At 40.1% G+C, this 26,491-nt stretch overlaps 1 protein-coding gene across 6 annotated transcripts in view; it reads right to left on the bottom strand.

Annotated features, from left to right (window-relative positions):
• Positions 1-26,491, bottom strand: part of HS6ST3 (heparan sulfate 6-O-sulfotransferase 3) — a 637,323-nt gene that overhangs the window by 511,703 nt on the left and 99,129 nt on the right. The window lies entirely within an intron of this gene.

The raw sequence follows: 26,491 nt of genomic DNA on the forward strand, positions 1-26,491 counted from the left end.
GAGAAAGAAGAAAGAAAGAAAGAAAGAAAGAAAGAAAGAAAGAAAGAAAGAAAGAAAGAAAGAAAGAAAGAAAAGAAAAGAAAAAAGAAAAGAAAAAAGAAAAGAAAAGAAAAGAAAAAAAGAAAAGAGAAGATACCTGAGTTACAAAAGGATATATTACCCATTTGGGTTATGCATTTTCTCTGTATAAATGTTATTGTTTTGTGTGGGGCCCACAAAGGCACCATGTCAAGTAGGACTAAATTGCAGGTCTGCCCTTCTTTTGCCAATGGGAAAAGAACTCTGTGAAAGGAAAGGTGGGGAAGAAGAATCTACTTGACCACAGAAGGATCCTCAGGAATACTGATCTTAGAAAGACAACATACGAAAGTTGAGAGCCTAGCAGTTGGATTTCTTTAAAATTATTTGTGTGCCCACATAAACCTTGGAGTCTTTATGTATCCCCAGAAGTACAGGTACATCAATTTGAAGACCACGGCTATAGGACTTTCACTGATTCCCATGACATCAATTACCAAATGTCTAAGTGCTGATAACTCTCTAATATATATCAGGTCAGTCCACTCTCCTAAGACTCAAAACCACCTATCTACCAACCTAGTGGGCATCCTAACTCAAACATTTCCTGAATCCATCTATTTTTCTCTACCCCCTGCCGTGGCCCATACTTTCTTGCCTGCAATGCCATTTTAACATCCTCATTCACTCATCTCCCTGTACCCCAGTCTTATTTCCTTCCCACCCATTCTCCACAGTACAGAGAGTGGTTAAAAGGATAAAATAAAATTGGATCATGTTCTGAATCTCCTTAAAATCTTTAGTGGTGTCCCAGCATTTAGAATAAAGTACAAACTCTGTATTATGACTCACAAGGCAATCCAAATCTGGTCTCAGCCCTTCTCCTGGACACATCTCTGCCACTTTTCTTAACACAATAAGCTCCAGCCATTCTGGGCTTCCTTCCATTTTTCAGAGGCTCCTACATACATATATGCTTTTTCCTCTGCCCCCTTTGCCTACTTTCTTCTTAAATGAGAGGATTAGTTTAACTGTTCTTACCTCTAGGAAGCCTTCCTCGATCCCCAAATTAGGTTAGGACCTCACAGATAAATGCTCCTGTGGTACTCTTAATTCCTCTATCACAGGACATATCCTGTGTCACTGGAGCAACCTGTTTAATGTTTCATTTGACCTTGAGACTATCAACTTTGTACTGCCAGGACCATATATATCTTATATACATAGTACTGAACTTGAAATATTATAAATGATACATAAACGAATAGTTGCTGTTTAAGAAAACATTCTTATTAATACATAATCATAATTTTATTATCAGTATATTTATCATTCTCTAACACAAAATTTGTTTGAAATATATCATTCTCCATTATCACTTGAAAGCAAGTTCAGAGTTCCTTCCTGATGACTCATAAAAGCATCAAATACTCCAAAGCAACTAAATATAGAGACCTAAGCACCAAGAGTTTGCTTGTCTATTGTGTTAAAGGTGCTCTTAAGGAAAAAGCCAGCTCTTGTGAAAGGACACTGTAGCTTTTACCAGCATTCCAATTAGATAGAATCATGTCAGTCATCAACAGGAACCCAGGTAGGAGTTATGTTAATTTTAAGGGTCTCATTCCCCGGAGGTTCTGAAGAGGTTTAAAATAGAAGTTATTAATTTCTGACAAATTTCTGCATACCATATTTGTGTTTGCCTTGCTTCTTATATATAAACTCTTTGTGTGATAACATTCATTATTTTTATCTGCATGCTCACAGTAATTGACTATTAAGTATTTCAAATTTCTTTTGTACAGTAAAAATTAGCAAAAACAAATGTATAATTGTCTTTAATAAAACAAATGAGTGCATTGCAAAAAGTACTGTACTTGCTATGAACACAGTTAAATTGTATTCTCTAAAAGTGTTTGCCTTATTAAGCCACCCATTACAATTGCCTTTATAGATAGCATCTTTCATATAAAGTAGTGCAATATGATAAGCCAATTGCCGTTAAATGATTGATTTCATCTGTGTAGCCAGATGAAGAGATGTCTTTCATATCAACACTCTAAAGCATAAGACAATCACCAAGGGAATTCTTCAATAATCAATAAGCATCAGTCATGAAAATAATTAAACTTCCTATTAACCATTTCCATGGTTTGCATTCATGTACTTACTAGTACGAATATAAATACTGAGGACCCATTATCTGCACACTTTCTCAGCTTTATTATCTCCGGGGTTTCTACTCTGTATTCCATCCTGAGTACTTTCATAAATTCTACTTTTGAGGCAGGTTGCCTGAAGAGATTTTTTTAAGTAGAAGATCTCCTACAAAATGTAGAGAATCCTGAGCTCCTAGCATTCTTTCCTCAGATCGTTCCACTGTCCTATAACCTCATTCCCACAAAGATATAATCATTTTGTCATTTTTCAAGTTCTAAACCTTGCTGTTGGATTTCCCACTTCCCTATACTGTGCTGCCAATCCTTCCCACTTGTCCTGTGTCACCCAGGCACCACGATAATCATCTTTCAACCCAGGTCATTTTTATACTTTCTCTTCATATCAGCACCAAACAAAATCAACACTCGGCAAATATTCATCTGTTTGTTCATTTCACAAATATCTATTGAAAACACGCTCTCTACGATGCATAAGCACTGTGCTAGGTACTGGGGTAAAACAGTGATCAGAGACTTGAACTTTGACTTCAGGGGCCTCCAACCTAGCTGAGGAAATGCAATAAACATATAAATATACATAATTTGAGATCATAAATGTTGTAAAGAAAACTAAAATGGTTCTGTGCTAGAGATTAGTGATGGAGAGAAGATCTCCTCTTATCATAAGGTTGAGGAAACCTCTTGGAATTAACTACATTTAATCTGGAAACCTAAAGAATGGCACCTCAGTAGCAAAGGGGAGAGAGGCACAGATGCAATGATAGACAAAAGAGCCTTGTAGGCAACTCTTCACCACAGAGAACTGGTGGTTGCCAGAGGGGAAGTGAGTGGGAGATGGGTGAAATAGGCAATGAGGACTAAAAGTACCCTTATCATGATGAGCACTGAGTAATATATAGAATTGTTGAACCACTATATTGTACACCTGAAACTAATGTAACACAGTATGTTAATTATACTGGAACTAAATTTTTAAACAATAAAAATAAAAAACAAATTCCAAAAAAGAGCCTTGTGAATTGTCGTAAGGAACCCATAGAGTATCTAAGTGGCAAAATCAGATTTAACTTAAAAAAAGAAGGCACTTTTGGCTGACGAATGGATGGAAGGTGGAAAGACTGGAGAAGGGAAACTGAGGAGGCTATAGCAGTTGTCCAAGTAAGGGGCCATGTGGTGTTGCTTAGGATGTTGATGATAAAAATGGACAGTAGGAGAAGGTTTTGAGATCTAATGATTTTGGTGGTAAATTGGATGTGAGAAGTGAAAGGGATGAATTAAGGCTAACTCCCAGGGTCCTTTTCAAACAACCGAGAAGATGGTGGTAGTCTTCACTGACGTGGGGAAGAATAAAACAGGAAGAGATGTGGAGGATGGAATCCAAGTTTCAATTTTTGGAAATAAGCTTGATAAGCCTTAAGACAATCAACTGGAGGTATCAACATGGCAGTTGGAGACCACATGAGATTCATGGGTAGAGAGTAAGACCTATTTAGAGAGACAGTGTGGGGTTGGGGCAAGGTTCAGATTTAGTTGACAGGAATACCAAGATTCTGAGGCAGAGAAATGAAAAACTATCAAGTGAGATAAGAATAAACCAGGAGAGTCTGAGGTTGAAGAAGTCAAAATGAGATGTTTCAAGAAAGAGTGATCAGGGTGCCTGGGTGGCTCAGTCGGTTAAGCATCTGACTCTTGATTTCAGCTCAGGTCATGATCTCAGGGTCCTGGGATCAAGCCCTGCCTTGATCAGCGGAGAGTCTGCTTGGATTCTGTCTCTCCCTCTGCCCCTCCCCACCAAATAAATATAAATAAATAAATAAATAAATAAATAAATAAATAAATAAATATTTTTGAAAAAACAAAAAGGAGTGGCCAAGTGAGTCTAGTGCTGAGTGAAGTCTGAAAACAAAAAGAACAAAGATGTGACCAGTGAATTAGACCAAGTGAAGGTCATTTGTGGCCTTAATAAGAGCAGTTACAACTGAATGTTGGGGTGAAAAACAGCATCAGAAGGAAAGCATTAGCATTTCCTTCTGATTTCAAGGAGGGGAATTACTAAAACAGGAAAGGAGCAAATGTTAGAAATACAGGCCAGAGCTGGTAAGTTTGTTTTTACACCCTGATCTGGTAGTGAGGAAGAGATCAGTGATCCGGGGAGAAGGGAAGGGGTAAGTGAGAGAAGGAAGTCCTGCAGAAGGCAGAAAGTAGGATGGAATCGAGAACGGGCTTGGTTGGAGGAGGAAGGATATTTCCCCAGTTGTACTAAGAGGGAAGAATAATAATGCAAGTGGGTTTACAGATTTGGTAATGAGAAGACAAATAATATCTTCCTGATGGTTTCCATCCTCTCAGTGACATAAGAAAGGTCACCAGCTACTAGAGAGGTGGGAAGAAGAGGTCTGAGTGATTTGAGGAGAGCAGATGACAGGAAATAGTCATTACAGGAGGTGGAAAAGTGAGTCTACTGGAGAAATATGGTGGGATCGCAATTTTTAGGTTTGTGATCATGCATTTAAAATTAAACCAGGCAGCCTTCTTGTGTGTGTTGTTTTTTTTCTAGGAATATTCAGCTGCTTGGGTGCTGGCAAAGAGATAGTAAAGGACAAATTCAGTGTCAGAGTTTTTCTAGAAATAAATAACAGAGGAAGAAAGGTAAGAGAGTTGAATATTTTAATGGAGCTACTATACTAGACAACCATGGACTCCCAGCTGAGAAAAATGAAAATGAGAAAAATGAAGAGAGGGTGCTGGAGGTGATGAATGAACAGTGGGAATGGTTTGGGAGGAGGGGAAAGTAGAAAAGATGATTGTTTGAGAAGGTAGAGGAACAAAGCTGGAAGAGTGGGTGGGTGTTATCATCCCTGAGAGGAGACTAATGACAGGGTTCAGGGAAGGGACTAACACTATGCACTAGGAGCTAAAATCTTCAATGAATGAAGAAAGATGACCAGAAGATCAGCAGATGACCTTGGGATTTGAGGGTGAAGGTGCTATATCTATCTGATGTAACACTCAAAGGGTTTTTGATGTAGGGAGGAATTGGTCTGAAAAGAGTAAGAGCGAACAAGGGGAAAAACAACCGTGCCTCTCCATAGTTTTATAATTTATTTCCTACATTTTTTTTTTTTAGCCTTTTGGATAGAAACAATTTATCTGCCATGAAGGATGATCCCATCTTACTCCTGCTGGAACCAGTACGTGGCCTTCTCTTTCCTGACTCTGTGTTTGGCCCCAAAGCAGCCTGTCCTACATTTGAGGCACTCAGGCTTTAAGTGGAAAAAAGTTCCGCTTGATGGGACTAGAAAGAAGCCTACCTTCAAACACCAGTTGACTGCCTACTCTACCTAGTACAAATCCCTGTTATCTTGCAGCTCGATCACAGGACCTCTTATAAGCCAAATTTCCAGATAGTCCTCTAATATACATTTTTCTATAAGTAACCATAAGTAATGAGAGACTACCCAGTATCTACCCATACATTCAGACATACACATTTTCCCATATTGTACAACTACCTGTGAAACTGCTTATTTTCCACTTAGCAATGTATCATAAAGATTTTCCAATATTAGATATTCTTCCTCAACATGATCTTAATAAATGCATCTTATGACATCGATAAATCAACTGAGACTTATTTAAGCAATGTGCTATTGTTCTAGGTCTAGGTGGTTTCCAAATTTGGGGTATTATAAAAAATGCTAGAGTGAACATCCATAGGCATAAATCTTTGAAGAATCTCTAATTATTACTACCTATAATAAGTGCCTTGAAGTGCTATTATTTAGTCACAGGAAGTGGATCATCTTAAGGTTTTTGAGATATATCATCCAATTATCTTCCAAAAAATGTTTGTATAAGTAGCACTGAAGATTTCCCTCGGACTTTGCCAAGGTTGGGTATAGTCTCTGTTTCCTTTCTTTCTGCCCTTTTAATAGATGATAAAATGAGGACCCAAAAGAAAAGGTCTTGTTCAGACCTTTCCAGAACCTGGATGTGCTGATGTGCCAAGGTGCACCCGTTCCAACATGCAACAAGAAACATTCACTGCACACGCTTTCCCTAAGATGCCTTTCTTTCTGCTCCTGTATTCTGAATGCTGATTATCTTCCCTGCTCTCATTTGACCATGTCAATCCTTTACACAGAATTTCCCCCAAAGCTCCCTAGATTAAATTTAAATTCCTTCACAATTTTTACTTCCTATTTACAGACTTGCTCAGACCCCATCCCTAACCTCCTAGAACCAAGTCATTATCAGCTTGCTTCCCAGCCTCTCCTAAGCCTTCACTCCTATCAAATTTAATTTCTGGATTAGAGCTTCCAGGCAAATACAAATTGCTATCATTTCATATTTTTCTACTGTGTTTCATTATCTCTTATTATTTTCCCAATTTCCTACTGTGTTTTCCCTCTTCCTCATAACTGGTTTCATTTTGATTTATTAGGTATCTTTTCCAGTCTTCATCACTGTATCTCTTTCCATTTCAGATTTATATTGCTGGAGCTCTTCAAACTATAGTTTCTTTCTTGGGTATTTCAAACTCTCTATAATAAAATGAATGCTCTGTATTTGTCAAGTTCAAAATTACATTTCCCACTGGCTATTGCTTTCAATAGGACAGTAACAGTTACTACACAAAACTAAAGGAATAAAAGAACAAAAAAACCAATATTGCAATATTGTAATATCCTATCCATTCTGATAGACATGACAAGTCTTTTTGCATGTGCTATGTTATATAGCTTCAAAAGGAAAAGGGCCTTTTTCTGGATGGAAATTCTACTCTTGGTAGCCTGATAGTGGTCCCACTTAGGGAAGGAAGTTAGAACTCCTTTCTACTGTAATTTTCTGTTTTCTAATTTGTAGGAAACAAATATTTCCACACAATTAGAGGAAAGTACATTATCTAAAAAAAAGTCCAATGTTTTAATAAGGAAAAAGAGATAATATCAATCAAGCAATTGTTCTGCACTGTCATTCAAAAAGAATGCATAACATGCTTATCAAAATTATGGAATGAATCCCTTAACATCTTATTTGGTATGCATAAAATAAGCAGACCTTTTTTTGGCTGACAAGACCACACAAAGTATGAAAGATACTGAGCCTAAATCCCCAACACATCCTCCCCAGGAACAGGTTTGCCCATAACCTTGTAAAAACCTCTTTTACCCAAGCCTCAGCCAGAACCCAGGACTGGTCAACAGTATCTCTGCCCTTCTCCTTGTTCTCATCTTTCAGCACTGCCCAAGGGGGGTCACCTTAGGTACCAACCATTTTCTCCCATTGTTCTTCCTTCCTCCCAGCCCCTTCTACAGCCAATCCCCTCCAATTCCATTCTTTGGGCTTGCTGGAAACAGCCCTGCCAGTCCCCATTTTCCCCCCAACTCTACCCCTGTATTCTCAAGCTCTTCTCAGAATGCTCAGATTCAAGGGCACCTGCGTGGCTCAGTCAGTTAAGCAGCCAACTCTCGATTTTGGCTCAGGTCATGATCTCTGGGTCCTGGGATCAAGCCCCACAATGGGCTCTGTGCTCAGCAGGGAGTCTGTTTGAGATTCTCTCTCTCCCTCTCCCTCGGCCCCTCCCCACCCCCTGCTCACACACACTCTCTCTCAAATAAATAAATAAATCTTTTTTAAAAAATGCAAAAATTCTCAGATTCTTCCCTACCCTATCTAGATCCTGATTTTCTAAGGATTCATTTTCTACTTGTAGCCCTCTCTCGAGGAAACTGCTCACCCTCACACACTCCATACACAAGCATTCTTGCATAGCATTTTGTCTGCATTTCTAAACCATTACTTTTCCACTCTTTATCACATTTCTCAGAGGCTCATGGCATCAGCCTATCACATCATCAACCTCTTCCTTACCTGGAGATTATGATCCTATAATCACTCCAACAATGGAGGCAGGCTTTGGCATCTGTCTTTCTCCTGTCCTCAAGTCTACATCCATCTGAATACTCTTCGCAACCAGCTCCAACAGCCACGGTCATCTCCTGCTCTACCTGACCTCCAACATCAGACTATGAACTCACTCTCTCGGAACACAACCTCCTGACATCCTGTTTTCTCACCCTTACACCTTAAACCTCCCTCCCCAGACCATGAGCTCTACCTTTTTCCAAATCAGTATTAGATCAACATGACATATTTCTTAGAGAGTCCTACCACACCCCTTTGGTCCAACTATCCATGTTCACCCCACTTACACCCAAGAAAACAAACACTGCTGGAAACAGCACACAATCATCCATTCTGGTATCATCAATGTTTTGATTTCCAACTTCAGGGGAGAAAACAGCTTTTATTTGCCCTTTATAATGGGCCAAGGGGCTAAGGCTAGCTTCAGGAGTCCTTAACCCCCCTTTCTGTATCAGCACTCTTCATCAAAGTCTTTCCCCCATGTAAACACACAATTTAATTAAAAACAGTGAGTATATGCAACAGCTTCTAGAAAATGCCCTGGTGTCTTGCTACTCAAAGTTTGGTGATATGACATGTGACATCAGCATCACCTGGGATTTACCAGCTTGTTAGAAATTCAGGATATGAAGCCCCACCCCAGACCTAATGAATCAAAATCTCCATATTAACAAGAACCCAAAATGATGGACAAGTACATTAAAGGTTGAGAAGCACAGCCCAGGCCCCACCTGCCCTTTTGTCCAATTCCCCCGCAACAACACACACACGCACACACACACACGTACACGCAATATAGAAGCTATAGGAGCTTCACTGGACAGTACCCTATCCACTCTCCTAATTGGCTACTTCCACCTTTTTCTTTACACCTCTTTTTCCACTTCACCTGAAGTAGGGAGTCTTATTTCTTCCTTTATAGACAAGAGGTAGGTCATGAGGTGGGAGCTCCTTCAGCTTCTTCATCTTCAACCCCTAAGTCTGTCAATCTCCACAAGTATCTTCATCTCTTGCTGTTCATGTTGGATTCCCCTCCTATCCAAGGCAAGCCCTCCTCTCCATCCTAATCCCTTCAGCATCTTGCTCCAGGAATTTTCTCCTTCCTCTGCATTGTCAAGAACCTATCGGTCTTCACTCTGATGGGCTCCACTGTCTCAGCCTATAAACATGCTCAGATACTGCCTACCTTTTACAAAGCTTCTCATGACAAGCTCTACTTTGTCATTCTCTTTAATTCTGTTTCTTAGAAGACACCTATATTCATGCCTCCATTCCTCTGTCCCTGCCCCATCTTCCCTTGGCTTCCCTGTAGCTCCTCTGCTCTTCCCTGGATGTTGGCCTCCAGCAAAGTTCTTTCCTTGGACCTCATCTTCTACATGACTCACCCTCCCTGCACATTTTCTCAGGTCTAAATGCTTCAACTATAACTTCATGTTGATTGATTCCCAAAGTGTGCATCTCCAGACTCATATTTCACCCAGAGGGCTGGACAATTACACTTGGACAATTACAATTACACATGAAACGTCTCCAAAAACTGAATTTTTCTTTCCCACCAAATCAATTCACTGATCCAGATCTGACAGGGTATTGATGAGCACATCATCTATCCAGTTTCCAAACCAGTACTCTGAAAGTTTTCTAAGACTCTCCCATACCCTCCTGCTACCCTATTCATTCTCATTCCCACAGTCTATTTAATTTTGTATCACTTCATATGGGTTAAGACAATGGATTCTTAACTGGTCTCCCTGCTTTAGCCTGATACCCACTCCAGTCCATCTTCTACACTGTGCCCAAATAGATGACCAACCTGGTCATATCCCTACTCCACTCAGAATCCTTCAACAACTCACTATTACTCATAGGGTAAAGCTCAAACTCCTTAACGTGACCTGAAAGACCTTTCAAAATCCTAAGCTCTGATACCTTCTTAGACTCTTTTCCTGCCAACCCAACATGTTCTTCTCATGCTCTAGCCATGTTGAGTGACTTGTATTTCCTGAACATACCTTATGATTTCCCAACTCTGCCCCTGCTGCAGAGACTGTTCTCTCCCACCTTGTTCATTTGTACTCATCCTTTGAGATCAGCCCAAATGTTGCCCCCTCTATGAATCATTTCCATTCCCAAGCCCCCAGGCAGAAGTAAGCACCTCTCCTGTGTTCCCCCTTGCAAATTTTATGTTCCTTTATTTCAGTACTTATCATTCCAATGTACTAAGAGCCTAAAATGGGGTCTCCCCTTGAGACGATGATCCCTTAGAAAGCTGTGATTATGTTCTATTCTATTATTTGTATTTCCAGTACCCAGCTGTTATGCACTGAAATGTGCCCCCCTCAAATTCATATGTTGAAGCCCTAGCCCCCAGTGTGATGGTATTTGGAAATGGGGTCCTTGGGAGGTAACTAGATGTAGATAAGGTCATAGGGTGGGGCCCTCATGATGGGATTAATGATCTTATTAGAAGGGACACCAGATCTCTCTCTCTCTCTCCCCCTCTCTTTGCCATGTGAGGATACTAAGAAGATGATTGTCTGCAAGTCAAGAAAAGGCCTCTCACCAGAAACTGAATCTGCCAGCACTTTGATCTTGGCCTCCAGAGCTATGAGAAATAAGTTCATCCCTCCCTCTCCCCGGGTCCCTCTTCCTTCTCTCTGGGCTAGCTAGGGAACTAGTATGGTTTAGGTTTTAGCATTTAATTACAATCTGGTTTCTAATACTGATGTCTTTATGCAGTTGACTTTTTCTCCATCTGAATGAAAAACTCCTGAAGGCAGAGACAACACTTAATATTTTCTGTGTGTCTACTCTAACACTAAACACAGCACTAATTACATAGCCCAGAATTTCATGAAATGCATTAGATGGGGATTAGCAAACTGTGGCCCACTGGCCAAAACCAGCCCACTGCTTATTCTTCTATGGCCCTGGAGCTAAGAATATTTTTTACATTTCTAATTGGTTGCAAAAGAAAAAAAGAGAAAAGAAGAAGAATATTCATGGCATGAGGAAATTATGTTAAATTCAAATTTCAGCCTCTATACAGTTACGTGGAAACACAGCCACACTTATTCTTGTGTGTATTGTCTGTGGCTGCTTCCACATCCCAACTGCAATGTAGTAGTTGCAATGGAGACCATATGGCCCACAAAGCTGGAAATACTTACTATTCAATCCTTTACAGAAAGTTGGCTGATAAATTGAAGCAACTGAATGAAGTTCACAGAGACTATTGAAATATTCACCTAAAATACCTCCCCGCCAAGAAGAGAAAAAAAAAAAAAACACACTTAAAAATGAGTAGGTAGAAAAAAATGAAGAAGAAAATCACAAGTCTTCTGTTGGAGAACCCAATTTCAGAGCCCTCCATGGCATAATCTGATAATAAGAGATCACAAAGTATCGCTAATCCAGGAGAGAAGGTCATGTCCCTGTATCATTTTGCACTGACAGTCTCTCTAGACACAAAGCAATACACAGTGCAGGCATCCTGCACACTCTTTACCTAGACAATCTCCACTGAAATTAATGTAAGAAGACATAAAAGAGCCTCGTTTCCAGCAGTTTAAACCCATGTTGTGCAGAAGGAATATGAATCATGGATTGGAAACAACGAGGCTTCTTGTCTAATTAATCATTTTTATGCACTTGTCTCTCACTACGGGATAGGGATCAGTAAAAAACGACCTAAAAGAGCTGAGACTTCCACAGCTGCCTCGCCTCCTGCAACACTGTGAGCAGATGAAAGCTGAAGCCAGTGGTGTCACAACACAGAGCTATTTTGATGAAATGATGAGAGATGCAAAACTTGGGAGACTTGACTAAGTGAATAAAGCGCCGCCTTTACCTCACTGTAACATCTGTACTTGCGCACCCCTGGCCCTACAGGTGCCAATGCATTAACTCCATTGGCTTCCTACCTGAGATCTCAGCTTAATTAGGACCGTTTATCAAAATGACACCTGTTTTAGAGGCCGGATCAAATTGATTACTGTTGTTCTGCTGGATCTCCACAAACACTGTTAAGTGCCTATTTTTAGAGCAAAAGATGGGTAAATAGTTATCCCCAAGATGGTAGTAAATATAGTAGGTTGATGAGAAGGGACATATCTCCTATGTTAAGAACAACCACGCTGAAAAAGTCAGACCATATTTTGACTTTTGCATGGGACACACAAAAGATGTAATCCTGCAAAATCAATGTTTTAGGGCTTACTCTTTCAAAGAGGTTGGCTAAAAGTAGTTCTAGCTCATCAAGATAGAGTGACTACTCCCAACAACCATGGATTTAACTGGGCACAATTTTCAATACCATAAATATATTTATGCAGAACACTAACTCGATAAAAGTCACCATGGAGCATCATGAAGCTCCTGATGGTCTAAGGATCAGCAGACTGATGTGGATGATGTCAGATGAGCTGGCCCCTATCAATAACATCCACCACTAAAATGCTTTGCCTGTAATGTAACTGACAAAAATATCCTCTCATATCTTGGTTTAACATTTCATTTTACCGTATGTAAGTGCCATTTATGTGCATTCACACCAAGGCCTCTAACCTAGATTAAGGCCTCCAAGGACATAACCGTGCCATTATATTTTGTTAAACAGAAAAATATTACACTATACATGACAGAGCTTATAACTACAGAGTGTGTTGTCCCATTTAAATGGTTTGTGTTTAAAAGAGAGTTCACATTTTTGTGACAAAAATATAAACAACAGCAAAGACAAGACAAAAGACCACGTCGGGTCTTAATTTCCCCATCTAAATCCTGAAACTGTTCAAGGTATTTCTCCTTTGAAATATATATAAATCCTGCTATTAGTTATTTTTATTTATTTTTATTTTTTTATTATGTTAGTCATCATACATTACATCATTAGTTTTTGGTGTGGTGTTCCATGATTCATTGTTTGCATATAACACCCAGTGCTCCTCACAACACGTGCCCTCCTTAAAGCCATCACCCTGTTACCCCCTCCCCCCACCCTCCCCCCCTCTGAAACCGTCAGATTGTTTCTCAGGGTCCATTGTCTCTCGTGGTTCGTCTCTCCCTCCGATTTCCCCCCCTTCATTTTTTCCCTTCCTTCTCCTGATGTCCTCTGTGCTATTCCTTACATTCCACAAATAAGTGGAACCATATGATAGTTATTTTTAAATGCTCTAAATCTTTAAGTTAGTCTATCAAACCATTTTTAAGAGCGCTATGCCCTCTCCAAAGCTCGTCATTCTACACTAAAGGGACACTTCTGGCCATATCTTTGCTTAGTTCTGCCCCCTACGACTGAGGGAAGTACAGAGGCCCAGAGACGCAATTCAAAAAGCACTTATTTACCAAAGATTAGCTAGGTCACGGCAAGACCATAAACCAAATTTCCTACCATATTGCCCAGGACTCACCGTAATAAATGATTCCATGCTTATAATCCACTTTTCTACAAAGTCTCCTTGCTCTTCTAGGCTTCTCTTTTATTTTTCCCCTGGTTGAAGTACATTTTTCTCTTCTTCCTTAAACCTGAAGATACTTAGTAATCATCAATTTTAGTTGATAGCAAAGAGAAAATACATACATGAAAACCAAAAAATCTGGGTAAACAGCAGTGCCAGAGAAAGAGACCACAGGAAAGAAAAGTAGCAAACTGGTTGTAAACTGATCACTTATTAAAAACAGGGAAGTAGAAAAATTATATATAATAAAAAATAATAAAAACAGGAAATTATAGTTATTAAAATGAAATGTTATACCAGGTACATCCTGATGCAGGTAGGGATGGATATACAAGAACTTTAAGATATACTGCTTTGCCTTTTCCAGTATAGTCCCTTCCATTAAAAAAATAAAAGAGGGACACATTCAGTGTAATTATCTAAAATAATCCCATCTATGCAGTGAAAAAAAAATATTTTAAAGTATGATGTTTATTTCCAGTAAAAATGTTCCACTTTGGGAAGAAACATGACTCAGAATATTGAAGTCTGCTCTTTCTTAATTTATGGGCTTTGGAAATTATTTGACAATTCATGAAGAGGTTTCCAAAAGGAATATTCCCAGAATAACTCATTGTTTGCACCTCCTAGTGTAGGCGATCTGTAATAACACCAGCATTTCTACACACTTATGTCCCCTGGATAACTTAATTAGGCCAAACTCAGTTTGATGCACATTTACTTCTCAAATGGCCAGGCATATGGGTATACCTGTCAGGTACGACCAATTAAGTCTATTGTCTACAAAGGATGTCTGTGATTAAAATTTACATTTTAAGTTACCAAAATACTATGATGCTTGGAGGAAATGTTTTATTCTTAGTGACTCCCTCAATTGCCAACTTACAAGCTAATATATTGCTGTGCATAAACCAAGCATTCAACTTCAGAATAATTCAATTACCCTTTGGAAAAATTAAACACGCTCTCAGTAACAATGCAAACATGCTGCCCTTAAACAAACATAAAAGTCTGCCCAAATTATTTAAGAACAGCCTACAAGAAATCTAAGTAATGGATGATGGAGAGGACATTCATTTTAAGAGACTGTAAGATTCTTACCAAAAGAAACTCGTACAAAGATCTCTGGTCGAGGGAATCAGGAAACAATTAGCTGGCCTGTAAACTTGGGCCAAGCACTGACTTTCTTCTCTAACCCTACACTCACCTATCCCAAAACAAAGATAATTCATATTCTGTCTAGAACACAGGACTATGAATATATATATAAAAATGCAAGGCTGTTTTGTTAATTTCTAATAGGTGCCAAACTCCTAATCTCAAATTCATTCTCATGTTAGAATTTGGTGCAAGCTTGAAGATTTTATCTTCCCTGTCCAAACCAGCAGTGCTCACAGTGATAGGGCTCTGGAGTCCCATTTGCAATCATTAGCCTTAAGAACCACAGAATAACTGAAAGCGCCATAGAGGCTAATATTCTAACATAGAAATTAGAACATCTTAAAAACCCATAGGTAACATGCAAAAGGAGTTATGTGTGTCACTAGGATGGACAACTTGCTGCTACAGGGCTGAGTCATGCCCATATATATTCAGTTAATTTGCGCTCTGCTAAGGGAAAAGAGGAGAGGGGGGAGGAGAGGAGAGGGGAAAGGAAGAGATGGGGGAAGGGGTAGGATGCAGAAGAGAGAGGCAGCAAGGGAAGAATGGAAGTAATTGGAATATTCTGTTTGAGCTTCTGTAAAGAACTAGCTTCCGTCTGAAAGCAATTGCCATAGTTTAGAGGGAGAAATTGGAGTTTCTCAACTAGATATCCAAGGATAGCCTTTTTGACCTTTAATGGTAGCCACTATTAGGGTCAGTTTTGTAGTTATTGCCAAAAACTGTAGTGTATATGTTATTGCAACATCTAAGCAATTTTCTTCTTTCTCTTACCCTCCCCAAGTTAGACACAAATCAAGGAATAACCTAAAAAATGAAAAACAGAAAGGTTTTTTTCCCCTGCATCTATTCCAGAAAGAACTTCCAAGGGGTTATTTTGTGTCACCACAAAGTATAGGTAATCTGTTCCCAACGCAATTGCTCTGGTCCCATCCATGAATGTCAGTACTAGAAATGATTCTTGGGTTCAGGCCCAGACTGGGACATTGGAAAGATACTCTGTGTACCTCAACCCTGCCAACACCAATGTGGAAATTAGCTGAATGCCATTAATGGCGGGTTTGAGCAACTGTGGGGGCAACCATATTGCAAAGGGCATTGGAAGAGGTTGTCTTGCTCTAGTGTTGGAGGCTGTGCTGTCAGTGTAACAAGAATGCCTACGTGTTATCACCCCAGCAACGGGCCATTTGCTAAATAGCCACTATCACATATCCTACTGCAAAATAAGGGTGACTCATTATCCTACCCATCTCTACGTCCCTCCTCCAACTTTGCTCCTGACTGATCCATTCTTGTCCTGATTGGATTACACAACTGACATACTAATACTGAAAATTCAAAGCAGAAAATAAAATACTACTTTTTCTGCTTTGATGAAATAAAATATTCTAAAACAAGCATGGTTACTTAGCCCACATATGCATCTTACAAATCATCAACAAATACTAGGACATAGTACATGGCTATACTCCATTCCTTTTTTTTTTTTTTTAAGATTTTTATTTATTTATTTGACAGAGAGAGACACAGCGAGAGAGGGAACACAAGCAGGGGGAGTGTGGGAGAGGGAGAAGCAGGCTTCCCGCCGAGCAGGGAGCCCAATGCGGGGCTCGATCCCAGGACCCTGGGACCATGACCTAAGCTGAAGGTAGACGCTTAATGACTGAGCCACCCAGGGTCCCCAGCTATACTCCATTCCTAAACCAAAACACATAACATCTTCAGTTTTGCAGTTTCCAGATATAACAGTGCAACTAAGTTCCTGGTTTGACATCTTTTACCAAGCTGATATCCATAAATGCCACTGAAATACACATACACAAGCTACAAGAAGAGTCATCCCCTCCATAAAAAAAAAAAAGGAAAAGAAGCTTATCCTTAAAATGTGTGAGCTAAAACATGCTTTCAGATAAATGAAAAATTAGTTTATAAGAAAAAAGGAATGGAAATCTAAGAAATTAATGGCTTAGTGATCCCAAGTGTTAACTCCCGGTTTATTCCTCTAAAATTCACTAACACACACACAATAATTCTCTGTAAATATGTTTATTTTTGATTATTCCATTATTGATTCAGCTATTGGAGCAACTACTAGTTGTTAGGCCTGAATAATATGCTCCTGTTTAAAGGGTAGTGCTCAAGAAGCAAAATCCTTCAAGAACCAGGTAGAGCAACTAAGCCCATTTACCTGGTATGAGTTCAGTGGGCAATTTTCATTAAAGAAAGTTAGGGACTCATGTTAGCTTTCACTGATCTTGTTAGCTCCTTGCTTGGAAATTGACCTTGCAATTTTGCCTCTGGTTTTCTCTGAGCTTTACTACATTCTTGAATTTCCTCTGTGATTAATCTTCAGCCTAGGGAAAATGAAGGTGATGTGGACCCATAAGAAATGTTTCTCATCACCTTTCCACACAGACATCTGTAGCATCTTCTCAGGCCTGGAAATTATTAAAGTCCATTTCAAGGCCTTAACTTTTGCTGGCTTATATGATTTGTACCTTGTTAGAAAGGAAATCATTGTATTCCCTGTTACATCATAAAGTGGCTAGGAGGAAAATCATATTTACTCCAGCATCTCTAGATTGTCTTATGAAGTTAAAAAAAAATAATAAAGAATTGAGATTGGTATTTTATGGTTACCCACGGAAAAATAACCTTGGTTTTATCCAATCGTATTGTCAATTTCACCAGCTATATTTCAGAACATGAGCAAATTTCAAGTCAACACACTACAGTTTATTGTTCAATCATTTAGAATCAATTATAAAACTTAAAATAGCAGTTAATTTATCATCCAAAAAGAAAATTTCATGTTATAACTGAAGTTGATTGATTTTTTTCCATTTTGAAGGGGAGAATATAATCATTTCTTTCAGTCATCCATGCTAAAGAGACAAAGAACCCAATGTCAGGGACTATATCTTATTCATTTTTGTATCTTAGCACCTCAGTCCACATAATCTGCCAGGTAGCTTACATCTTACAACATGCTAATAGACATTCCAACTGTCAGAGTTCCAGGACGCCAAGTGTCAATGGCCTCTTTCCCTCTGATCTATGAGCTTTTGGGAACCACTTTTCACCTTGCTAGTGACTTCTGGAGGCCATCAGTTTACCCATACCACCTCCTTGCCGTCTGTACCATGTTTTTCCTCTCTTGTTTGCTGCCTGCTGAATGGACTTTATTTAGGGCATTAACTTGAGTTCATTCTCCCCAAATCCTGCCTCTCCACTCTCTATTCTATCACAGTTCAACAGAATTTGGATAACAAAAATCACTCAACAAGTATTTATTGGAAGCTACCATGGGCATTGTTCTTCGTGCCTGGAACACTGTAGTATTTAAGACAATCACAATCATTAGCTTGAATTCTACAGATGGGAATAAGCCATAAGCAATGAAGCAAATAAATAAGTGACAATTTGAGGAGTGGTGATCACCTCACAGTGATTTGAGTAATATTATTTGCCCCACACAGATAGAGGTAATTTGATTATTATTTCCCAAAAAGACTTCTCCTAGCCCTAACTGCTTTCTAACCAATCAAAAAGGTAAGGGTGATACAAACCTATTCCCCATCGACAAAGCATCACCTGTTTTCCCCATTAAAAAAATGTTTTAAGGGGTGCATGGATGGCTCAGTTGGTTAAGCATCCAACTTTTGATTTCAGCTCAGGTCTTGATCTCAGAGTCATGAGTCTAAGCCTCATATTGGGCTCCATGCCTAAATAACCAAATAAATATAAAATAAAAATGGTTTTGTTTTGTTGTTTTGTTTTATGGTGGGGGGAGGGCAGGAGGAGTATTATAGACATACATGTGCGCGCACATGTGCACGCACACACACACACGCACGCACACATACACACTCCAAGAAGAGGCCACGTGAGTCTACAATAAGAAGGCTGCCAAGGACAACTCAGGAAAAGAGCCTTCATCAGACACCCACCCCAGCTGGACCCAGATCCTGAACTTTCCCACCTTCTGAACTGTGAGAAAACAAATCTGTTGTTTACATCACCTGGTCTACTTTATTTTGTTATAGCAGCGTAAGCCAACTAATACAAAATGAAACAAAGCAGGTGGAGAAGGATGGGAAGTGGATCTCAGGAGGCAAGCAGACAATACTCAGCATGCTCAGATATCTTTCATAAATTAAAAGTTATCAATAGTAGGGCTCAAAGTGTGAACTGGTTGATATTTAAATTATTAATTCAGTCAGAAAATGTGCTATTGCTAAATATGTTGTGTACCGAGTTTCTGTTAGCCACCTAAGGATAGAAGGCCTCCTCAAATTTTTTTTGCCAGCTTCCAAACACCATTAATAGGCAAGTAAAATATTTTAAAGGAGTTGGCAAAACAAATGTTCATCTGTGCTCCAGTAGTATTATGGCTTTAAGAATATTTTTTGATATTTACTTTCTGAATGAGATTAGTATTTTGTAGTAGACTGTCATGGTTTCATTATCCGTACATTTACCCCAAACAGGATGCTTCAGTCCTGAGGCAAAAAAAATGAGAAAATCATGACATTGGCAAACCACATTAATTTCAACAATTATATAATTAAATTCACGAAGCCAATGGAACAGACTTAAAATTTTATATCATATGGCTTAGCTATCTAATATGTGAATTTACAGAAGCCCTGGGCCAGATAAAATGTCACAGATTTATTAGGGGATATAAAGCCATTATCAGGAAAAGAAGTTAAAGTGTTTTTGTTTTGTTTTGTTTTTAAGATGGAGCACCTGGGTGACTCAGTCAATGAAGCATCTGACTCTTAACTTTGGCTCAGGTCATGATTTCAGGATCGTGAGATCGAGCCCTCTGTTGGGCTCCACGCTCAGCAGGGAGTCTGCTTGAGATTCTCTCTCTCCCTCTTTCTCTGCGCCTACCCCTGCTCATGCTCTGAATGAATGAATAAAATCTATTAAAAAATGTTTTTGAAAAGTTTTTTAAGGTAAAGTGTCCATATGAAACAGATCATCACAAAGAACCTAACTAGCTCAAATAAGCTGATAGTTTCGAGAAAAGGAAAATCACCACAATTTCTAATTAAAGGTCTTTAAGTGGCAGAAAAAAAGGAAACTGACTTAAGATGACTGTGAGATATACCTGCTCTACCTTACACCCTTAAAAAAAGGTGTCTTTTCTCACAACTTAAAAGCCAAGGAAACAAATCAGAAAATTTAAAGCTTTAATGATGCTTTAAATTTGTCTACTTAAAAAGGCCTTTCAAAAATATTTTTCCTCCAGATGATCTTTCACAAAATTCTTAAAAATGTGTCTAATATCAAGTTTATTATCTGCAGGGAAAGAATGACAAATACAGTTTAATAAACAACTACTATGTACCAAATTCTCTGTTGGTCACTTTACATACCCCATCTTATCTCATCCTAAGCACCACCCTCCAGGAGACACTATTTTCACCACCTCATAAAGGCACCTGCAGTCAGCTTTGTCTATCTCCATTTTGCCAGAGCTTAAAAAAGTACCTGATATTCATATCAGGAAGCACTCAGTAAATGTTCTTGGAATGAATCAACAAATGAACGAATGATGCTACTAGAGTTTCAGTACCTATGGTCACGTGAGCTCAGGTCCACCTACCTCCACCATTCAAATTCTTTTATCAACATGCCATGCTGAAAGTAGGAGGCTCAAAACAGTCACAGGACAAAATCACCACATAATATTGTTCTCATGAAATGCAACCTCTACGACTTACCGCAATTGATTCATACTATATAGAGGATGTTGCACATTTAAAATACCTTCACAAGACTGATAAAACTATATTGGAAGGGAAAATGGACAAAAGAGAAGGAAAGAAAACTGCCAAGAATTTAACAGGGCAGTTGTCTGAGATAGGAACCTCGGGCAGGGGTGAATGAGAATCAGATGATCTGGGAGCCAGGTAAGCTCCTTGAGTGAGTGAAGTTCTAGAAGCATATACCTATAGTAAAGGTCTTAATTATCCAAGAGGAAGATGTACAGGAACTTTCCAGGTGTCACAGCTGTCCCATGTGAAAAGATGCAGCTCTAGAAGGGGATGGTTGAGGGAGCCATTGGTGCCTTTGCGGGGAAAAAAAACTGGCGCACCAGACCCAACTGTGAGCAAGAGCTCTCAGTTCTTGACTGAAAACGTCCACCAACAAGCCGTGTGAGCTAGGGACTGGAGGGAAAGACAAAAGCAGTAATAAAGACTGCCCCTGCCAAGAGCAGGCAAAGCCACCATGAAGAAAGAATGGTGCCCATCCAGGCTTGGTTCAGGACCAGGAAAGCCCATCTGTTTAGTGACGGACAGCAGCAAATAATATCAGATAGCACAAGACAAAAATACTCCTTAAACCCCAGTCTTTTAACAGATGCCTTCTTAATGAAGTGGGGCGAGGCCACGTTCCTTCCTTACAGTCTCCATCTCTGGCCAGTTCCTGCGGTAAGCTTTAAACATACCCCTCACGCTTGCCTTCTCCCCACATGGCTCTACGTGACTTGGCTATTTGACGTTTGGTAACTGCTGTGTTCCTACAGGAAATGTGACGTTCTGGAAATAGCCAGATTCCTAGAAAGAGGAAGACATCATAGACAGTCATTCTCCAGCAGATCTCGTCCCTCGGCCCTTCCAGGTCTTCTCTCCACCCCTGTCCTCCCTGCTGACGGCCCTAAGGCTCAACTGTATAGACCAGTGAGGCGCCCCCTGCTCCTTGGCTTCTGCTTGGGTTTGGCAGATGGGTGGGGAGCCCTGGCAGGAGACAAGAGTTGGTGGGGGGAGGAGAGTGGGGCCTGGGTATTTATTCTTCTGGCTTCCTCTTTACAGGGTTCCCTCTGGCTGCTGTGTCCCTCACCTGATAGTCTTCTCAAAGCGGTCTGCTCTACACAACTCTCTCCCCTGCTTCTGGGAACTTCCGCTACTCTGCCCCCCACCCCAGTCCCTTCTCTCTGTGGACACAGAAATGTAAAGACTGTGGCTGCTTCCAGTCCCGAAACTGGATTAACCGTGGGTCTTCTATCCTGTATCTCTATAGTGAATCATTTTATCAATAAATTCATCTTGAATTATTTTAATTTTAGAGTACCGTCTCCTTCATATCTTTTACACTGGGACCTTGACTTGTATAAATTTATTCATTCATTCAGCTACTATTTATTAAACACCTACTTCGTGCTGGGCATTATTCGATGTGCTGGAAATACAGCAGAAATATGATAGGCAAAGAAATGCACACACACACACACATATATAATCACACACACAAACACACACACATACTGCTGCTCTGCAGTGTTTGTAACGTAGTTACTAACAGTACAGAATGCACAGGGCATCTGGGTGGCTCAGTGGGTTAAACGTCTGCCTTTGGCTCAGGTCATGATCTCAGGGTCCTGGGATCGAGCCCCACGTTGGGCTCCCTCCTCAGCTCAGCCTGCTTCTCCCTCTGCCCCTCCCCTTGCTCGTGCTCGCTCGTTCTCTCTCAAATAAATAAATAAAATCTTAAAAAAATAAAGCAGACTCAGTTATATCATAAATGGGCAATGATGATCTTAAGCATAGCACTTTAATTATGCAAGATTCAGTTTTCTCATCCATTAATTAATGTGAGAAAAATAAACCCTATCTTGCAGTTAGAGAAAGATGTAAATTAGATTATATGCAAAACACCTTGTACAGGGAATCATTCAATAAAGGCTCATTGTCTTCTATCCCTTTCTTTGTGATTTCAGATTCCTTGCTCTTAGACTAGATATGATGTTCAAAATCAGCTTCGCCTATACTGACCCTAGGAACACTGCGGGCTTCCCTTTTGCTCCCTGACTTCCCACAATGGCCCCACGGCAGGAGAGGACAGGCACTCAGGGAATGTGACAAGCAGGGTTCAGAAATGCATCCTGGAGTTGCAGGCGGGGTCTGGAGTTAGAGAGAAACCAGGGTGGAGACACAGACGACTCTGTGCGCTATGGGGACCAGGGGAGTCAGGGCCGAGGGGGCAGGAGTGTGGAGGGTAGGCAAAGCAAGACCCGTGCTAACAGAAAATTAGACTGCTAGGCTTCCTGTATGTTCCTTCCCCTTTTGTTTCCCCTTTGTTTTTAGTCAAAGTCCCTCTGAAATGGCAACCTGTCTTGGTGTGCTCAGAGAAAACCAGAAGCCGCAGACGACCCACACTTAGGCCAGGATAATGTACAGTAAGAGGTCACCTCTGTGGTAGGAGGGAGGGGTCTGGGACGGAGACGGCCTTCAGTGCTTCTAAGAGGAGCTGTATGCCAGATTACATCCCCCCCCACCACCTCTTACCCCTGCCCACCCCATGACGACATCATTTCTCAGCAAAGAGTAAATCAGAAGTAAATACAGTAACACGTTAGTTTGTATGAATCTGGTTGTGGTGTCTCGTAGTACCTTCTATACTTCTTCGTATGTGTGAAATGCTGTAAAAATTAAGATGAATCTCTACTTTGGGGAAAGCATCAGAATTTTCAACAAATGGTATGCACAATGACATTTCTCTATTATGTATCGGGGGGGAAAGAAAGATATTTAAGAGGCCAATATTGAGGCTCAGGGAATCACAGAGTGCCCATTCCATGGAATATTATGTAGTCATTAAAAGGACTGCTTACACATGTGACAAAGCAGAACAAAAAATGTATATGCAACACAAAATATGCTAGAAGTCAGCACTGACTGCTCAGAACTTGCACAATGGTAACAATTAACATTTACTTATTATGTATATAGTAGGTTTTATTTTATGTTGTTTATGTATGTGAATTTATGTAGTTCTCAGAACAAACCTATGATTAAAAACTATTATTATCCCCATTTTATGGATGAGAAAACAGAGGAACTGAGAAATTAAGGAATTTGTCAAAGGATATACTGCTAGGAAGTGGCAGGAATGGGATCTGAGCCTAGGCAGTCTACTCTAGAAGATGCTCTTACCCACACTGCTATCCTACCTCCCATAAAGAGGCCGATAATCACAATCGGTACCAACTGTTAAGGCCAGCAGTCATCTCAGTTAACCCTCACAACAACCCTGTGGGTACAGATTATTAACCCCATTAAAAAAGATGAAAAACTCATCAGAGAGAGGTCTACATAATACACCCAAAAACACAAAGCCAGAGACTGAGAAATCATAGCCCATGTCCTAATCATGACAGTACACATTAATTCTTTGCTTTCCTAAACCTACTAAAATAAGCATATATTACTTTAATTAATTTTTTTAAATTTTTTATAAATTTTTTTTATTTATTTGTCAGAGAGAGCGAGTGCACAAGCAGGGGGAGCAGCAGAAGGAGAGGGAGAAGCAGGCTCCCCGCTAAGCAGGAAGCCCGATGTGGGACTTGATCCCAGGACTTTGGGATCATGACCTGGGCCAAAGGCAGACGCTGAACTGACTGAGCCACCCAGGCATCCTGAATTTAAATTAAAAAAAAAAAAAAAAAAGACAAAAGTCCAAAAGGTACTTTTCATAATGAAAAATGTAAAGTCATAGAACATTTTAAATAAAAAACAAATTTTAAACTCCCATCTTATAGCATTCCATTAAGTCTTCTTTCACATTCCTTTCTCACATTACTGTAGGAGACTACACGCAACTTCATATCACCAAGAAGTGATTCCATCTGGCAACACTCAGGAAGGGTAACATTTCTCCATACGATTGTTTGGCTACATCCACTGCCATTGGCAGTTCTCATCTAGAATTCAACTTAATGGGATGACCAATGATTCTCTCCCCAAGCTATCCGAGCTCTGTCTCATTACCCATTAGCAACCAGGAATTACTAATCACTGGGTGCTCTGAAAGCCACAGACAGACACGTGACACATCACAAAAATAGCCTCCTGCCTTTTGGGGGAATGTTGCTTATATGCCACATCGTAAATTGGACAAAGCAGGTCCATGATAGTTTGAACCTGTTGTTGTGACGCAGGCATTTGGACTGAGATACGAAGGCTGTGAGAAGCAAGCTGCCTTTAGCACCAACCTCGCCCCACCCGGAAACCTTCCTACATCTCTGAACACCTGCTCCCCACCCCGGGACAATGGGTCTGGAGGAGAAGTCAAGGTGAGGGAAGGCGTGGGGATTAGAAACGATTCGCTGGACAAACTACACGTAGGCTGGCACCTTCTCAGCTGCTGCTCAGCTCCCACGCTAAACAGCATGTTTCTCTTTTTCTCCGAATTCAGTTGTATTTCAATGGTCTCAGCCTCAAATCCCTAATTTTGCTCATAAAGTTATAATGGTCATCTTCATTTACTTTCAAATAATACAACTCCTTGCTTGATTTCCTTTTTAAAATTTTAGAGATAGATATTTCTATGATCTGTAGATCTCCTAATTATGCTAACTGAAGAGATGTTCAGGTCACAAGGTTAGCTACTCATACTCACGGCTCCAGCCCCAGGTAAATTTCTACCAATTTTGGGCCCTCAATGATGTACATTCATGGTATTTAATGAACTCCATTAAAATAATCATTCTGGGGGGATAGGCAGCCCACCCTTAGAGGCTTTCCAGTTAATCCAGACTTTACAAGTAATAAAGGCTTTTAAAAAATCATTGTAATGAGATGAGAAATTTTATTTACCTGAACTCCAGGTGTCTGGAGGAAATAGAACGCCATGGAAGGGCTACTCCCCAAGAAAGAAATAGTCAGAGATGAGGTGAGATTATACTTCCTGGGGGCTTGGTGGGATACGTGAGCAACTGTACCTCCATGTAATTCCTCCTCACTCACCTGGATCCCACTCACCCAAAGGAACTCCTGCAAAATTGACTAGCTCACAAAAATGCTGAGTATGAGTGAAGGTCACATAGAAATGGTCTACAGGAGGAATTCTGGATCCTGGTCTGACTGGTGCAGACTTATCCACTAGTGACATGTTTATGAGACTATAAAAGTAGAATGTAGCCACGAAAATACAAACTACAAAAATGAAAAGGCAGACAGTAAAACTCCAGGAGAGTTTCTTAATGACCTGAAGTTAGGGAATGATATCTTAAACAAGAAACTAAAAGGAAAAAAATTGGTGAAACAGATCAATGAAATGTAAAAATTACAGTTCAACCAAAGACATGATTTTTAAAAAATGAATGGAGAAGTCACAGATTAGGAAAAAGATCTTTGCCATACATGTAACAAAGGATTAGAACCCAGAATATATAAAGCATTCTTATAAAACAATAAGAAATATCACCACTGTTATGGACAAAATGCTGTTGCCTTCCCACCTAATTCATACATTGAAATCCTCATGCCCCATGTGACAGTATTAGGAGGTGGAGCCTTTAGACGGTAATTAGCTCACCAGGGCGGAGTCCTTATAAATGGAATTATAAAGGTCCTTAAAAAGGGACCTCAGAGCAGGGGCACCTGGGTGGTTCAGTCAGTTAAGCATCTGACTCTTGATTTTGGCTTAGGTCATGATCGCAGTGTCATTAGATGGAGCCCCAGGTCAAGCTCCTTGCTGGGCGTGGAGCCTTATTAAGATTTTATCTCGCTCCCTCTCCTTCTATCACTCCCCCCACTCCCTCTTGGAAAAAAATAAAACAATAAAATAAATAAAAGAAGGGACCTCAGAGAGCTCCCTCCCTCTCTCTCCATCAGGTAAGGATACCAGAAGTTAGCCATCTGCAACCTGGAAGAGGGCCCTCACCAGAACCCAAGCATGTGGCACCCTGATCTCAGACGTCCAGGCTCCAGAACTCTGAGAAATAAATTTCCA

The sequence above is a fragment of the Callorhinus ursinus genome, unplaced genomic scaffold (assembly GCF_003265705.2).
Source record: "Callorhinus ursinus isolate GAN/ISIS: 27379988/994484 unplaced genomic scaffold, GSC_fseal_2.0 scaffold7, whole genome shotgun sequence".
NCBI lineage: Eukaryota > Metazoa > Chordata > Mammalia > Carnivora > Otariidae > Callorhinus > Callorhinus ursinus.